The sequence below is a fragment of the Microtus oregoni genome, unplaced genomic scaffold (genome assembly GCF_018167655.1).
Source record: "Microtus oregoni isolate MIOR12 unplaced genomic scaffold, Mior012 000002F_ref0000024, whole genome shotgun sequence".
Lineage (NCBI taxonomy): Eukaryota > Metazoa > Chordata > Mammalia > Rodentia > Cricetidae > Microtus > Microtus oregoni.
Window position 1 is genome coordinate 31,292 of NW_024543061.1, and position 15,058 is coordinate 46,349.

Sequence of the window (15,058 nt, forward strand, 5' to 3'; positions counted from 1 at the left end):
AGGCAGCCAGGCCTGTGTGGTCTGAACAACCCAGGGAGGTCTGTAAAAAGAGGAAAGTTCTCAGATGCTCAGCAGTCAGGCAAATGCAAGGGGATAGGACTGGCGTGGCTTGCGGTGGTCCTTCGGAGATGGGGCCCTTTCCTGCTCCTTCTCGTGGCCGGAGTGTCATAGGGAGGGCGGAAGCGGAAAGATGATTGGACTTCTCTTTCTCAAACTTTCCACCAGTTTCCTCAGGTGTTGAGAGCAGAAGGGAAGCTCTCTTCATTCCGGATCTTTCAACCCCCGGGCTCTCGGAAGCCTGAGGCCATGGCCCAGCAGCCCAGCCACGCGCCGTGAGTCTGCCGGGTGCGGCCACTGAGCCGGGCCAGCCGGGAGTCATCGCAGGGGGCGGGGGCGGCGGACCGACGATGGACACACCCGCTGGCACTGAGCCGGGAGCCAGGCGCGCTACTGCCGGGGATCCCTGGGGCCCCGGGAGCCGAGCGCCGAGCCGGGCCGGGGGCGCCCCGCCTCCCCCACCCTCCGCCCCCGCCTACTCGGGCGCCCGTGATTGGCTCCGCCCGCCCCTGGCTGCGCGCCGAAGCCCGCCTCCCTCGCAGCTAAAGCAGACGGTACCCGGAGAGGAGCGAGCCAGAAGGGAGCATGGTCCCCGCGCCGCGGCCGCGCCAACCCCCGCGCCGCCGCCGCCGTCGCCGCTGTCTCTGCCACCGCCGATCTAGCCGCAGCTTCAGCCCCGGCCTCGGCTCCGCAGCGCACGTCCGCAGCCCCGGCCATCGCCGAGCCTAAGCTCAGCCCCCGCCCGGAGCCCGAGCCCCGAGCCCGGAGCCAGCCCCAGCCCCGCGGCCGCCGCGGCTGCGGGGAGAGGGCGGGGGCGATGCTGCCGGAGCCGCCGCCGCCGCCGCCGCCTCGATGAGAGCCGCGACGCACCGCGCATAGCCGCGCAGGCTGACAGGCAGAAGGACTGACTTCCCTCTCCCGGGCATCCTCCCTGGGCTGCCGGGAGGCGGCGGCGGAGGAGGAGGAGGAGGGAAAGGGGGAGAAGGCGGAGAGCAGGAACGCGAGGAGGTGGACCTGGATCCGTTTCTCCCGGCCAGGACGCGAGCGGCCCCAGCTACAGCTACCCGCCGGCGCCGTCCCCTATCCATCAGCCCTCCTGCACCCATCCGCGACCCTGGGCTCTCTGCGCGTCGGGCCGGGACCGGAGCGGCGCGGCCGCAGGTAAGAGCTGGGTCAGGTTGGGGCTCTTAGGATGCGGAGTGGGGGTGTGGGATGATCCTTGGGTCCTGGTAGCTACTGGGCAAGGCAGGACTTGGGAGCGGGGCCCGGAGCCCGGAATGCTGGGCTAGGCTCTGGCAGCAGTGGCGGCTGGAGCTGAAGCCTCCCGCGTCTGGACTCGCAAGCCTGCAGAAACCCTTGCGCCTGCGCTGCTCTGGGGATGAATAAAAGGGGGAAAAAACTTCCTGCCTCCGGGTGTGTTATGCAGGGAATGCCTGGGGGCGGGGAGGGACTGTCGCGGTGGTCAAAGGTACTAGAAGCGAGTATGACAACGGAACCGGGTAGCGCTGGGCCGGGCTGGGCCGTGTGCGTCCCTCTCCTGGCCACCTCCCCCTGCCCGGCCCAGGGCCCCAGCAGTGCTGGGGGCCCAGGAAGCACCGGAGAGCAAGTCCCCAGGGCGGCCGTGTGCCCTGCAGGTTGGGGAGGTGCGCGCCAGTGTGCCAAGGAAAGCTAGATGATGGGTTCTGCCCCTCGCGTTCTCAGATCCAGCATTTGAAGACCGGGTTTCTTCACTGGATCCCAAGTAACTTTCGAGGTAGAAGAGCTTGAAAATTATCTGGATGGAACCCACACAGACCGTGTTGTGACCTCCCGTTCATTCCCTTGACACCTTGTGGTTTCCAGCCGGGGGTTGGAGGTGGGAGGACAGCTTCGAGGATGCGAAGGGCGGGGAGGTGGTGGCGAGTGGGGAGGGGTTGTTTATGTGTGGGATAGTGGACCAGGAGACACGTAGGTAGGAGTGTGGCCGCGCGCCCGGACTGCCACCGGCGGTGCGGGCTGGCCGCGGGCTCACGTTCGGATCTCCGTGGCCTGGAGCTGGCCGAACGCAGGAGGGTTATCTGCGGTCGCGCGCGGGTGCTGGCGCTGGGCAGTGTCGGCCCCAGGCCCCAGGGGGGGGGAGAGGCGTGCTCGCTGCAGCCCAGATCGCGGAGCCCAGAGCCCAGTTTCGGTCCGAGGCTGTTCCCGGGGCAGATTCGGTGTGCATCGCCTGGCGAAGGCGGAGACGCACCGCCTGCCTGCGGCTGTTCTCAGAGGAGCGGGCGACTGCAAAGCGTGAGTCTTGGATGCCTGGGTCCGCCTGCTGAGAAGCACGTTCTCTCTCATCGCTGGCCTCTGGAATCGAAAGGCAGCGGCGGTCAGTTGACAGATCTCCTGTAGGTCCCCAGGGATGATGATGAGTGAGGTACAGCCGCTGCTGCCACACGCGCGGTTCTGCGAAGCGTATCCTCTTTCCCTGTGGTGTTTGCAACGCGGTGCGCCCGGGGCGAATCGTGAACGCAGATATTTATGTAGCGTTAGGCGAGACCTCTTCACCGGAGGGACTAGACGTGGAGGACGCCGGCTGCGGCTGCCGAGAAACTTCCACTCCTCAGCTCTGGGACAATCAGGTTCCTCTGCCGCTGCAGTCTCCAGCCCCTCCTCAGCTGAGCAACGCTAGGATTCGGACTCCTCTTGCTGTGATGGATCTGTCCTGGTTACAGCTGTATTTATCCTCATTTCATTCTCTTTAAAGCCATTTGTCTAGTCGCTACAGAGTTTCTCCTCTGCCGAGTGGTCTTACTGCCAACTCAGGCTGGGGAGGGCAGATTTGAGAAATTCTTTCCGTTCGGGATGAATGACAGCACATTTAATTAGCCTATCTCATTCCTGACTTTTTAAATTTAAATTAAGGGGGGAGATGGAGAGCTAACTTTTTAATTATTTTTCACTGGGGCGGGGAGGGGGGCTGAACAACTGTACAGATTGTTCGTCTTGACACTTAGAGAAAACATATCTGCTAAACACATAATTTAAGGGTTGGTTGTCATGCATGCATTTGACACCCAGTCTGTATGTTCCTACATGTCTAGAGTAGTGGGGTCACAGTGTCTATGGTCCCATATATTGTTCTGGAGTGCATTAGATTTATCACCTTGCTACAGATCAGGAAATCAGTAGCATGTATGCCCTTAAACCCTATAAGAATTTAATAATGTTTAATTTGGCTTATGGGCTGATGTATTTAGCCATTTTTAATAACTTTTCTACACAAGGATCTTATTAGTCCATTATGAAGAAAAACATTGTCTTTGGTCCAGTCGTCCCATTTCCGCTATAGTTATGGAAATGAATCGGTCTCCAACTTTCATTCGCAAGCAACAATCCAAACGAAATACCTAAGAGTTTTACTGAAATAAAACATCCTATGGTAGCCATGGAAACAAATAGATTAAGGTTTATTGGTTTCTTCTGTATGTGGTGGGGGTAGGGACCTAATGCTGGGTCTCCTCAGTTATGTTTCTAATGAATGGTGGTCACACTCCAAATACTAAGTGTGGGAGATAAGCCACACCAGAATTCAGTTTTGTGAGGGGGTTTTATTAGAACAAAGACCACCGAAAAGCCCAAGAGAATGACTTCAGCTAACTGCGGCTCCTCACATCCAGAACGCAAATGCATAAGCCTGTTTTGTTGTGTTGCTTTTTTTTAAGTAGATGAGAATTGAGTTCATATTCTTTTAATATTGGAAGACGTATTTTGCTTGTAAGCGATTACTAAGGGAATCATTAAACCCAGCCCCTGTTTCCTGGGCTAACATGTTAGACGCGTAGATGCTGGTGTAGATGGAGTGTCACACCTGTTACCAACACTGTCAGTCGAAGGGAGGCAGATCATTAGTCTATTCATATCTTGCCTATTTCAATATTCGGACATTTCCACTGCGATCCACTCCGGTTTTGTTTAATCAACCTTATAAATCTTTGGTATCAATTCCAGTTGTGCCATCTTTCCCCCCTTCCACTTATCGTTTGATTTGGCTGTGGCTCATTCCTAATGGAAAGCATTTCCTGGTCACCCTTACCTAGTTTCCAAAAGTTTACATGATTCCCAGTAACACAGAGAAGAAAAGGAGTCAATTCAGATAACACCATCAGTGCTGATGTAGTTTTTTTTTAGTATCTCATTTGTTACATGTGTTTGTGAGTGTGTGTGTGTGTGTGTGTGTGAGTGTGTGTGTGTGTGTGTGAGAGAGAGAGAGAGAGAGAGAGAGAGAGAGATTGTTTTTCTTTTTCATCCCACAGGCTTGCTGTAAAGCCTTCTAACTTTATGTTTTATTCTAACAGAATTGACTGAAGTTCCTTCCTACCCTTCTCTCCCTTTCCTCGTCCCTGTTATCCCCTCTTTCCATTCCTCCCCCCCTTTTGTGGTATAAGGATTCTTTTGTGTCTTTAGCTCTATTGGTCTTGAAGAGCCATCAAAGCTGTGTATTAGAGTGGGCTTGTCCTTCTGTAAAATCTTTTCTCTTTCAGTAATGGATAGAGCCAGAAGGTTCCGGAACATCAGAGGATTTTTTTCCCCCAAATATAATATTTAGTCATAGCGCCAAGAGTCTCTAGGATCACAGTAACATTGTAAGTCCTCGGAACAGGCGGTTTTACTTCACTGCAAGCGATGATTTTGCTCATCCGCTTTCAACTTTGCTTTCTAATGATGCAATCCCATGCTAATCACAGCCCTGTATATTTCAGCAATATCAAGGCAAGCATTTGCACGCTACTGACTTATTAGGATCGGGCAAAGTAATTGGAACACTTAAGTTCAAAGTCAGAAGGAGAAATGGAATTATAGCCAACCTTATGATTCTATAATCAGTTAACTAAGCGCCTACTTCGGGGTAGGAGGAGGAAGAAACACCACGAATAAGAAATCCAGCCTTTGCCGGCTGTGGATGAGGCCAAACTGGTACAGTTACAGTGAACGAGGATCAGAGAATGAGAAAGACATGCCCCCCCCCCCCACACACACACACCTTTTTGGCACTAGGGCACATCTCGTCACAAATGTTTAGAAACTGGGAGATTATTTCTACTTGATGCAGAAGAGAATTTTTTTTTTATTGCTCACAAAAAAACATCTAAGGGCCTCTCCTGGTATGTTTAAACAATTAGGTGGTATGGTTCCTTCAAGATATTTCCCATACAATGGCTTTTACCATAGAAAATCATGATAATAAATTTGATTAATAAATAGAAATATATGTCAAAATTCATTACTAGAATCTAGGAGCAAAAAAAAAAATGCTGAGATCACAGTCATCCTCAAATCAAACTCCAACACTCTTCCTTCAGCAGCTGCATACTTGCTCTCAAGGCCCGGATCAGAACGGCAGGCAGACTCTAAGAATGGCAGAGTGGCAGGCAGACTCTACCGGTAGGCTTCAAGGAAACTATTTGAAACCAGGAAAACTGAAGCTTCCATTTAGATAGTTGATCACCGGAAGCCCCAACAGAGTTGCTGCTGGGAACAGTGTCATTGTGCTGGGGCATTCCCACCTTTAGGGTGGGCAGGAGAGCTCCATCCTTTGAGGCTTAGTAGCTTTTGTGCAATAGAAATGGTTCCGAGACTCCATGCTGCAGCTGCAGAGATGACTCAGACACCTGAAGGAGAACCCTGGAGCACGGGCACACGGGGGATCGGTTTAGGGGAAAAGGACAGCTCCCCAGATGTTAAAGGCTACCGCTGGCAGCACGGGTGTCTCTTTTTAGCCTTCATGTTAATGAAGTTTTGAAACACTTCAAGTCGTTGACCAATTTGAGATATATGTGTACAAACACATATAGACGTCTGTTTGTCTTTATACACACAAATGTATACTTTGCCACTTGATAAAATTATGGTTTAAAACGTTAAAACAGCATTTCCCAGCATCACAGCTTTTACGTGAACAGTATAGTGGTACTCCTACTCACATTGCTCAGCAATGGGTCACGGAAACTTCTCCACCTGTATGGTTTGGAAATCCTTTGCCCCTTAAACGCGGATGTTTATTCTCTTCTCCCTCTGCTGGGCAGTCACCATTCTATTTTGGGTTTCTATCAACCTGACCATCTCAGGTACTGCATGTCGATGAACTAAAACACTTATCATTTCATAACTGGCTTATTCATAACACTTAGCATCCTATGGTCAGGATTTCATCCTCGCAGCCTCGTATGTCAGTTTTCTTCCTTTTGAAGACTGATTAGTATTCCGTCAGGCGTGTGCCTATTTTGTTTGTCTGTTGGTGAGTGTCTGGGTCATTTCCACCTCTTGGCTACTGTGAGGAATGCTGCAGTAGATGTGATTGTGTAGATATCTTCTGAAACGAGACATTTCACTCTTTGACGGCATATACCTAGAAATAAGACCACTGCATTCTGCCGCGTTAGCCCGAACAAACGCAGAACTCTGGTTTTAAGACCTTGGTAGGAATGCGGTCAGTCGAAACAATGTCAGCTATCAAATGCAGCAGGTATTACTGACATTTGATTTTCCTATTTGATGTGTACATTCCCTCGAAAGTCTCCCCAGTCTCTCCTGCTTTGCTTTGGGTGGGGTGGGGGACTGAATTCTGGTGACAGTACAGAATGGTTGAATGTAATGACGTCATGTAGGAGTTGAAGTCCAGTCTTTGTGCAACCTTGGGAATACCCTTTGTCTCACAAGGCCTTTGTTCCTGAAAATGGAAGGGAAAACATTAGCCGTCCAGGGCTAGAAGAAGGGACGCCCTTGGGCTGGTGAGATGGCTTAATGGGCAAAGGCATCTGCTGCGAAGCCCACATGGTGGAAGGAGAGCCCTGACTCCTGCTTCCAGTCGCTCACACCCCTCCCAAAAGCATGCCACGGCAGTGCATACATGCAAAATTAATATTATTTAAAGATTCACACAAAAAATTAACTTAAATTCTTTTTTTTTCCAAAATGAAGAAGGAACCCCGTTCAAATCTTTCCCACAGAGGGACTGTCCACGCTGCAAAGCTCTGGAACATGGCCATTCAGAGAGGTGACCACAGGTCATGGGGCCAATAAGAGGGGTAGACATTGAGCCCTCCAGACATTAACCCTAGGTATTTTAATAAGTCAGTGCATGTATGTACGCTGCAGTCTGGGACCCTCATATGCTGATGTGAGTTCCAAGAAGCACACGATGGTTTGCCTCACGATTCCAACGGTTCAAAATACCCTCTGTGGATTTGATGCTATGAACATTTAATTCCATTTTTAGTATCATAATTTTAGCGTTGTCGTGGATTTCAGAGGTCAGCTAATCTACCTATTATTCAATCAGCAAACCTTTCTCAAGCCCCAATAATCAAATAATAATAGCTTCTGGTTATGGCTGCCCACCATATTTTAGGTTTTTTACATACATTATAGTTTCATACACACATTATTGTTAATCCTTGTATCAAACCCACGAAGTAGGGATTACACACACTCTACAAACAATGATGGAGCTCGGAGGTAAGCAACTGGCCTATACCTACAGGCCCAGACATGCCTAGCCAGATCACTGCTGAGCTCAAACACAGAACCTTCAGCTACGGATTCTCACACAAGTGTGTGTGATGCTGAGGGTGGAATCCAGGGCTTCATGCAAACTAGGTAAACACTCTATCAACTAAAGCACATCCCCGCCCTGTGTGCATTTGTGATAGTACACACAGGGCTTAGTGTATTTGTACCAGTTTGTATGAGGAGGTACCTCATTATCTATGGTAATTAACCCCCTTTGTTTTTTCACCCAGGGTCTCCCTATGTAGCCTTGACTAGCATAGAACTGGCTGGCCTTGAACTCACAGAGATTCTCCTGCCTCTCTCTCGTGAGTACTGGGATTAAAGGCCTGGAGCACCATGCCTCAGTCTTGCCAATCAATATTTTATGTAAGTCCTAACATTAGAAGGAGCATGAGTTTAAGACTGTTTGCTGTGAGATGATTTACTCTTTTGGCTTTTGGGGAAACCCACCACCCTGCTCCCAAATAAATCACGTGGACACTTGTTAGTGCTTATAAATGCCTGGCCTTAGCTTGGCTTTTTTTTTTCTAGCCAGCTTTCCTTAACTTAAATTATCCCAAATTATCATTTGCCTCTGGACTTTTTCCTTTTCATACTTCCGTGGCTGACTTATATATCACTCTTCCTCTGTGGCTGGGTAGCTGCCCCTGGAGTCCTCCTCTCCTTGTTTTCTTGCTCTTTTCCTCCCAGATTTCTCCTCCTATTTATCCTCTCTGCCTGCCAGCCCCACCTATTCTTTCTTCTGCCTTGCTATTGGCTGTTCAGCTCTTTAGTAGACCATCAGGTGTTACAGACAGGCAAGGAATCACAGCTTCACAGAGTTAAACAAATGCAACGTAAACGAAAGCAGCACATCTTTAAACAAATGTTCCAGAACATAAACATATAGAACACACCTTAAAATAATGGTCTACGACTGTTGACCCGGTCTAGCCAACATTCACTGTGGGGCTTGTTTTGGACCAGTCTACCTGCTTCCATTTATTCCTAGAAGACAAATGAGAACAATTCATAGGCTTGAATGGTACCTGCTTCCATAGTGAGTCTGTGTAAAATAAAATGGCCCCCAAGACAAAAGCAACATAGAGAGAACCAAGTATACACTTTATCCTACTTAGACCTAGAAAAGGCTAACTGGACTTACCCCAGCTTTAATATCAGGGGTAGCACAGTGTCTGATATTAAATTCCTCAGTGAAAATGTGTGTGTTTTAACCCTGGGAAGGTATCGGGTAATAAATATCAAAGCATACATTTTCGGTTGTCTTTTCACTCATTGACTGTGGAGTTACGCATTCGGAGTTTGTCATTGTGTGGAATTTTAGATGCTATATTTGGGCCTAAATCTATTAAATATGCTTGTTGATGAATTCTAAGTAATCTAAATGGAATCTGGGAGGATTTATGACTTGAGACTTTGAAGACTAATTTTCTCTTGGAACTACATCATCCCAGTGATAACTGGGTATCTGGGACTTCAGAGAGCCAACACAGAATCTCGTCTTTCATAACGGCCTCACTTGTCAAGCATCCTCCCCGTGCAGATTTTAAAAGTTGTGGTGTTTCATAAACAACATTGTTTTTTTTTAAAGAAAAATGAAAGCACTACAAATTGCAGAAACAGAAACCACGGGAGAAAGGTAGTAGTTTGCCATCTGCCTCTCTTCCGGCCTTAGTCTTTGGATTAGTCCTCTGTGAGACAGGAAAGGGTGGGTGCAGAGCCTCCAGCACACACCGCAGCTTTGTCTTTGTTCTGTGTTTTCAGGATTCCCACTCAGGTACATCCAGCCTCACCGGGAGAGGGACATTCATTTCAGACCTGAGGCCAAGCCTTGAGGAAGCCGTAACACAGGCAGTGCTGGGACAGGGCGGCCACTGCAGTAGCTGGCCACCTCTAAGCCTCTCCTGTATTCTTCTCCAGGCAGTGCGCCATCCCTGCTTCCCTCCCTTCTCTGTGTATAGAAGGGAGATCAAGGGGCTTTTTAACCATGAAGGCATCCACGTTTGAGAAAAAGGGTGCAGAGACGACCATACGTGAAGGTGCTGCAGCTGTTTTCTGAGAAACCAATGCCAGTCCCAGACTTCAGCTGCACGAGAGACTTAACAGCTTCGTTTTTGGTCACTTACTAACATTAACAAGTGTCCAGGAAGAGTGAAGCTTGGGTTTGAGAAAAGTGAGACAAATTTATCTTTCTCTTTCTCTGTTCAGCTAACTCTTCCAGCTGGAGTCACAATGGCCATTAAACCCAGCCGCTGAGGGAACCTTACTGATGATGTGTTTGGTACCTTGAGCACAGAGCAATTCCTGCTTACAGCGAGGCGCCTTTAATGAATCCTCCTTGTCTTGTGGTACCTCATCCTCTTATTTACCCTGTGCTGTGGGTAAGGTCATTCCCATTTTGAGGATGTGTTAGGCCCAAGGTCAGATCAAGTATGGGAAGTGGGTTTGAGATACCCAACCGTGTCATCTACACAACTGCCTGCCATAGAGAAGGGACAAGGCCAATCTGCCTTCTAAAAGGACTACAAATGGCCTGTTGTATAATAAGAATCCTCCATGTTTAACCACACTCTTGCTAATTACCACAGGTGACACTGTGAGAAGCTGAGGTCCAGTTAATTTTCTCTTCAAGGGGGAAATAAACTCAAAGAAATAGAGCTACTTTTGTAATTTCAAATGCCTTCACACATTACCTTATTACCCTTATCTTTTGAATTGAGCAAAAGTTTGCTTGTGGGTCTGCATCTGAGGCTCAGGTCTGCCTGGTGCCTTTGGTGCCTTTCCGTTGAGGTCAGAGGCCCCTGGGGTGCTCACCTGAATATCCGAGGATTGAACATTTTAGGATTAATGAATTCTTATTTGCAAAGCACTTATTACAGCACCGGCATATACCAAGTCCTGGAAACAAGCTGTTCTTTCTGGGTAGATAGTGTTTGTGGTCCTAAAGGGACAAAGGAGAGCCTTTGTTATTAGATTCAGGCCTGGCCTGGCACGTCTTGATATTTACCGGTCAGCTACACTGTAGAATTTCTGGTCTACTTAGAAACTGAGAGTTCTTCCAGGGATGAGATTTGGCTCGTGAATGCAGTGTTGCCCTGACCCCTGGGGTCCATTCAGCTGCTATCATTGCTCCGTCTCTCCAAGCCAGTGGAAAGGTGTCGGCAATGGTGGCTTTCCAAACAGTTGGTGCCAAGGTAAATTGAGAGTGAGCTATTAGAGACCAGGATTGCATTTAACATTGCTTTGGTGGCCAAGAACTCAGTCAATGGCTCCTCTCACTGAAGAGGCAGAGAGCAATTGGAGCAACACGAAACTCACTTCAACTGAGTTGTGGATAGTGTTCTAGCTGTGCATAGTAGGACCACATTCACGTTTGTTTGGTTTTCTAACTTCAGGGGATCAAACCTAGAGCCTTGTAGGCACTGAGCCACATCCCTAACGCCACGTATCAGTTCTTAACAGATTGGAAATAATAACAAAAACCTAAATCTACAGGAGGTGGCTCGGTAGATAGGAAAGCTTGCTGTACAAATAGGAGGACGTGCGTTTAGGTCCTCGGTACTCTTGCCAAAAGCTGCGTGTTCCCATATGTGCCCCAGTGCTGGAGAAGGGATGGAGAGGGGACAGCTGCTAATCTAACTAAAGATGGCAAGCTCCTGGATCAGTGAGAGACTCTGGCTCCAGGGATAAGACAGAGATCGGGTAGAGGAGGACATGAATACTGCCCCATACACACAGTGAACACATCAAACACACCCCCATATACATAGTGAATACTTGAAACACACACCCATACACACAGTGAACACATCAAACATACCCCCATATACATAGTTGATGGGGGACAGTCTTCTGGCTTGTGTTAATTTCATTGGTTAAATAAAGAGACTGACTTGGCCCTTTAATAGGACATAAAATTAGGTAGGTGGAGTAAACAGAACAGAATGCTGGGAAAAAGAAGCTGAGTCAAGGAGTCGCCATGATTCTCCTACTCCAGACAGACGCAGGTTAAGATCTTTCCTGGTAAGCCACCTAGTGGGCTACACAGATTATTAGAAATGGGTTAGCTCAATATGTAAGAGCTAGCCAATAAGAGGCTGGAACTAATGGGCCAGACAGTGTTTAAAAGAATAGTTTCTGTGTAATTATTTCGGGACATAAGCCATGTGGGTGGCCGGGTGCCAGGGACACAGCCCCGCAGCTCCCACAACACATAGTGAACATATCAAACACACCCCCAAACACACAGTGAACACATGAAACACACCCCCATACACACAGTGAACACATGAAACACACCCCCATATACACAGTGAATACATCAAACATACCCCTATACACACAGTGAACACATGAAACAAAATGCATGGAACAAAAAAGAAACACAGCACGCACATGCACACACACACACACACACACACACACACTCAAAAAAATTAAAGAGAAGCCAGGCAGTGGTGGCTCATACCTTCAATCCCAGCACTAGGGAGGCAGAGCCAAGTGGACCTCTGAGTTCGAGGCCAGCCTGGTCTACAGAGCAAGTTCCAAGACAGCCAGGGCTGTCTCAAAGAAACAAACAAACAAGAAAAAAATTAAAGAGGCCGGAAAGGTGGCTCATCAATGAAGAGAACAAGCTGTTCTTCCAGAGAACACAGGCTCAGTTCTCAGCATCCACATAGTGACTCACAACTGTCCATAACTCCAGGACCAGGGCATGCAACACATTCTTCTGGCCCCTGAGTCCACCAAACATATACGACGTACCCAGGTATGCATGCAGACAAAACGCCCATACACATAAAAACGAATACATTTTCTAAATAAATTTTAAAAATTAAAACAAAAAACTCCCGCCACCCCTGATTATCACAGTTAGGGGCAGAGAACAGCATAGAAATCTAGATACGGTTGTTTTGTCAAAGCGTGGGCAGGATTTTAGAACACTCGGGGCTTGGAATCCCTTATTATCAAAGCTAGGTTTTCCACCATTGGGGTAACAGGTGGGCTAACTTCTGCCTCGGCCACGAGTGCTCAATTTAGCAGGGCAGCTGCCTGCTGTCTCCTGCCCAGCGCGTGATTAGCATTTCTGGTAACTGCGAGGAGGTTGTGTGCTCGGCCTTCACATGCGTGCCATTGGTTTCTCTACTATGACCCTGAAGATCCTAGCCCAGGTGGTTTGTAATATACCCGCCCACTTTCACACAGAGGCCAATTTGTTAAAATGCCTTGCCTTGAACCCTTGGTAGAAGGAGGGCTTATTTGTCATTGAATTTGCTGCATTGGAGGGATAGAAAGAAATGGATGCTGACCTCACTCAGAGAGTGAGGTTTTCTGAGCAAAAGTCGAGGGCCGTGGAGTGTGGGTGCAAGGACCGCGTTTAGAAGCCATGTTCGTTAGACCAGGCGGCCGTAAGCAGCATCGTAGCCAGCCTGTCCTTTAAGTGAAGAGCCTTCTGCGAGTGGAATGTTATAATCTATTTGGTTCATGCTGTTGCAGCCAGCTTTAATCATCAAAACTGGAAAAATATTCCAACTGTGAAAGGAGCATAGCTCTTGCTGAAGCCTCGATGTGCCACAGGGACACGCCAGAGCCACCAGTCCACGCAGCATGCCGTCGAAGGGAGCGTGGGGATCTCTTCGTGCCGTGTGAGGCAGCTGGCTTTTTCCACAGTGAAATGGCACAAAGACCTAACGGTTCCTCTTCCCCCAGAGGAGAAAAAAAATGATTTTCCTGGAAACCATGTTTGAAGAAGTCACTTTTTTTTTCTCTGTATGATCTCTGCCTCTCTTATGACAGGGAAAGGCATTTCCTCACCCGCCCCATGTGTCTGACAAGGTCTGCTTAAGCAGCCCTGGTTTAGAGGTCAGATGGGACAGAAGACAGAGCTCCCTAGAGAGAAAAGATTTGGCTTGTGAGACTGGCAGGCACCACGGACTGGGATACAGAAAAGAGGAAGAAGGCAGACCAGTGTCCCCAAAGCAGCCCTCACTGCAATCTGGCTAAGATAAAGATGCATCAGCTCCAGACTGACTGTGAGCTGTGTTTTCAGGCAAGGGTTGCAGCCCTGGTTCTAGCTAAGGTGGTGGACTCCTTGTTTCTTGGCTGTTAGTCCTGGTAAGTTCTCCTCCCAGCTCATGATAGATGCTGGTGGGCTCTCCTTCCAATCCATAAGAGACCCTGATGAGTTCTCCTTCCAATCCAGGAGATACCCTGGTGGGCTCTCCTTTCTAGCTCACAGAGACCCTGGTGGGCTCTTCTTCCAAGCCATGAAACCCCAGGGCATTCCAAAGCCTTGGCCCTGCTCTGGCTCCCACCAGAGAATTTAAAGCTGGCTTTAGAAATCCTAAGGGAGGCTTCAGGGGTGGGTGGGCACTCTGTGAACTGCAAAGTCACAATTCAAGGGCTTGTTGTTGTTTTTATTCTTGGTTTGCCTCCCAGAATTCCTGGTCTCCAAACACTTCCTTTTTTCTTGTACTATCTAGAGTAGACACCTGGCCCACTTGGTTCTCCTCGGGGCTGGGAAACAGCCTCGAGGAGAACCAAGTTCACCTCGTTATCTTGTTTCTCTGCAAGATGTGACCCTTGTGCGCTCTGGGACCAAGAACGGGGAGAAGGAGTGTGAACAGACGATTGTCAGGTAGAGATTGGACATGTGGCAGGAGGGAGGGCAGGATTCTGTTCTCAGGACTTCCTGGTTACAAAGAAAACTGTTTTGACCCAACGACAACGTGATTAAAGGATGTCCTAAGGGTGTGAGTGTGAATTCCTCCAGAGAAGATAGGTCAGCGTCCACTTGGTACACAAAATTATATTCTGACATTTCAATGATGAGGGAAAACCAGAAGCACCGTGAGACGTCACTTGGTAGACTTTACGGTGGCTGTTATCAAACAAACAGAACCAGAGCTTACCAAGGGTCAGGAAGGATGTGGAGAAATGGCAAGCTTCAGGCAACTGCTGGTCCAAATGCATAATGGGGCAAGCACTGTGGAAAATACCATGGTTTCTAAACCTAGAATTACCCTCTGATCTAGCGGTTCCACTTCCGAGCATGTAACACACAGAAGTGAGAGCTGAGGCGGGCCTGTGGTCCCACACACCAGTGTGGCTCATAGCCACAGAAGCATCTGTGATTCCCAAAGGCAGAAGTAAGACATGCCCATCAGTGGATAAATGGACCAGCAGGATGCTGGACCTGCATAGAGACGAATAGCATCCAGGCTTAGGAGGGAAGGGAATTCTCTCACATGTGTGAAATGCAGGGGCATTATGATTGGAATACCAGTCCCCAAAGGACAAATGCTCTGTGGGTCCACTCGTATGAGGTACGTAAATTAGCCAGGTACGCAGAAGAGGGACAGAAGGGTAGCAGTCAGGAGGCTGCTCTTCAATGGATTTACAGTTTCTGTCTGGAAAAAAAAAAAAGAATGTGTGTGGAGAAGGCTAGTAGTGATCCTTACCCAGC

The 15,058-nt window shown here is 48.8% G+C and overlaps 1 protein-coding gene across 2 annotated transcripts in view; it reads left to right on the forward strand.

The window, feature by feature from the left end:
* Positions 1-377: 377 nt before the first annotated feature.
* Positions 378-15,058, forward strand: part of Klhl29 (kelch like family member 29) — a 304,108-nt gene continuing 289,427 nt past the window's right edge. For both annotated transcript variants that reach the window (XM_041642969.1, XM_041642960.1), the window contains exon 1: positions 378-1,218. The gene's annotated coding sequence lies outside the window, so the exon portion shown is untranslated. The remainder of the gene's footprint in view (positions 1,219-15,058) is intronic.